Here is a 3000-nt window from a genome sequence, read left to right as displayed (position 1 = left end):
CCACGAACCTTTGGGTTGTGACCGTGTGGGCCAGATGCACTTGGTGGAAGAAATCTGCAGCAACTAAGCTTCAACTGTGACAACTTGAATAATAAGCACAATATATGGAATATTCTCCTGAGAGGTCTCCACAGTCATATACTCCACTTGCCAACAATCACCTAATTTTTCCGCATGGTTTTAAGACTCTTGTGCCTTGATTCTGTTAAAAAATGTCAATGGGGGGCTTCCCTGGTGGCGCAGTGGTTGAGAGTCTGCCTGCCGACGCAGGGGACACGGGTTTGTGCCCCAGTCCGGGAAGATCCCACATGCCGCAGAGCAGCTAGGCCCGTGAGCCATGGCCGCTGAGCCGGCGCGTCCAGAGCCTGTGCTCCGCAACGGGAGAGGCCACAACAGTGAGAGGTCCGTGTACCGCAAAAAAAAAAAAAAAAAAAAAAGGAAATGAACACTAAATCAGATCCAGTGTTTTCATGTAAGCAAGTTAGAGGGTTAGTCTCTGGAAACTGAGGGATGTAGTTAGTTAACACTGCTACTGCATTTCTAAGTGCTTGGTTTTATGGGTGGATTCCAGGGTTATTTCAACACCAATTAAATCAAACATGCTTTCATAAAATGGTCAATTTAAAAGGATTCTGGAACTAAAAAATGGAAAAGAAGCACTGGAAATAAGAGGGGGATGGCATGGGATGAGGGGTGAGGGGGAAAGCAAAGGAGAAACTGCAGGAAGGCAGAGTAGAGTTGGCACTATACCTCCATGATGCCCAGACATGCAGGCATGTCTAATGAGGTTAACTTGATTTGCCTATAAGATAGACGATTATCAGAAATCTTAACTTGGGTTTCAATCACATGATAAAATTTTAAACTTTAAAACAAGGAAGATGCGTGAAGTGGAAGGCAGGTAGTGGATCTTCCAATTATTATGCTTGCATTTCAAACTCCTGTTTTAGACTTTTCAAGTAAGCATGCATGTTCCTGAAGCCATGGTACTTGGCTAAGTACACAAGCACCCCAGTTGCATACCCCCCGTCTCTCTGCCAACAGAATCTGCAGTTGCATATCCCACGACAGTGTGGGTAGTGCCAGTTTGGGTCTAGCAGAGCGTCCCTGCCTTCATCACTGTAACAGTTTGAAGGCAGCGCTCACAGAACTGGCTTTGAAAGCCCCAGCACCCTGGGTTTCTGAAGTTTGTCTTGGTATTAATAGTTTTCTGGCAGCACTGATGAGAAGTTGATCCCGATGAACGGTTATAGGTCTTCTCTTGAGAGTTGTTGCAGATGTTGTCCAATTCTTCCTCCGTGATTTTGTCCACCAGGAGAATTATATGGGGAAGTGTCATGGATCAGGGTGACGGCTTCAGGGCATGTCATCTTCATTCATGTAACCGGCCATGGACTTCCTCTTTCTCACCAACTTATCCTCCTCTTCCTCCTCCTCCTCCTCCTCTGTGGGCAGGGCACTGTGCAACCCAAGGACCTGAGACCTTGACCTGATAAGAGGACGAGCTCTCTGCTCAGGGTTTCTCCTGCAGGTGACACCTGGAAATGTGTGCCTTTGGGGTGTCTTTGGATGTGAACTGGGGCTTGGTAGGGAATGCCTTCCAGGGAAGAAGCCAGGGAAGCTTTCAAATTATCACATTAGTTTTGCAAGCATTGCTTTGTTTAGCTTTATATTTAAAGCCCTTTTCTCCAAAAAAATCATGCCACTTTCATCTTCTGAATCAGAATTGCAGTCAATCACAGAATTCTCTGAGGGTTCGGAGGGCGCTGCTCTCTTGTTGGCTGCTCCCCTAGTGTTTCAAGTTGGAAACTTCATGGCCACCCAGAGAGGTCCGGAACTTCTGCACTGACTGCGGGTTGACAGCCCACGCAGTCTGCCTACAGCCTCATTCCATCTTGTATCTCACTTTCTGAGAAACCGCAAAAACGTTTTATCATCATTGTTGGCATGAAAAGTAGTGGCCAGTTTGTTAGTGACATCTGGCCTTTGTTTCTGTAAAAATCCACAATGGTCTAACACATCTTGCACTTCACTTTCTGAAAAGCCACAGAAAGATTCATTATCAGAGTCCTCATAAAAAACATTTGCCATTCTTCACTGATATCTGACCTGAATTTAGGTTTTGTGTTTGCAAAATTATCAGAAGCAAAGCTGTCACAACTGTTGTCAGAGGATGATGAGGTTTCCATGGAAATCAACTTCACACAGCTGAATTTCTTGAAGTTCTTCTTTGCTCTGTGATACTTTCATGGCACATGGCGAGTGCCCATGCTGGTGGCTGGTTCTGGGAGTGGGGAGAGCTGAGCAGCCAGGCACCCTGTGGTTGCACCATGCAGGAGACAGAGTCCGAGTCATGCTGGCCAGCAGGGCACGCAGAACCCAGGCTGGAGGGGCGGGGCATGGCCCGAATTACCAATTTTATTGACTTGAGTCCTCTCCCTTTTTTTCTTGATGAGTCTGGCTAAAGGTTTATTAGTTTTCTTTATCTTCTCGAAGAACCAGCTTTTATTTTCATTGATCTTTGCTATTCTTCATCTCTATTTCATTTATTTCTACTGTGATCTTTATGATTTCTTTCCTTCTGCTAAGTTCGGATTTTGTTTGTTCTTCTTTCTCTAGTTGCTTGAGGTGTAAAGTTAGGTTGTTTATTTGTGATTTTTCTTGTTTCCTGAAGTTTGTATTTCGATGAACTTCCCTCTTAGAACTGCTTTTGCCATGTCCCATAGGTTTTGGATCATCATGCTTTGGTTTACATTTGTCTCTAGGTATTTTTTGGTTTCTTCTTTGATTTCTTCAGTGATCCACTGGTTATTTAGTAGCATATTGTTTAGCCTCCACGTGTTAGTCTTTTTACAGTTTTTTTTCTTGTAATTTATTTCTAATCTCATAGTGTTGTGCTTTGAAAAGATGCTTGATATGATTTCTATTTTCTTAAATTTACCAAGGCTCACTTTGCGGCCCAACAGGTGGTCAGTCCTGGAGAATGTTCCATGTGCACTT

General features: G+C 44.3%; 1 pseudogene across 1 annotated transcript; it reads right to left on the bottom strand.

The window, feature by feature from the left end:
• Positions 1–920: 920 nt before the first annotated feature.
• LOC309798698 (cell division cycle-associated protein 7-like) lies at positions 921–2401 on the bottom strand (annotated as a pseudogene). The gene is made up of 2 exons: positions 2330–2401; positions 921–2243 (listed from the first exon to the last, which is right to left on the bottom strand). The product of its transcript is annotated as a cell division cycle-associated protein 7-like (transcript).
• Positions 2402–3000: the final 599 nt, after the last annotated feature.

Source organism: Mesoplodon mirus (genome assembly GCF_964341445.2).
Source record: "Mesoplodon mirus genome assembly, chromosome: 2".
NCBI lineage: Eukaryota > Metazoa > Chordata > Mammalia > Artiodactyla > Ziphiidae > Mesoplodon > Mesoplodon mirus.
This window is presented reverse-complemented; position numbering and strand designations above follow the sequence as displayed.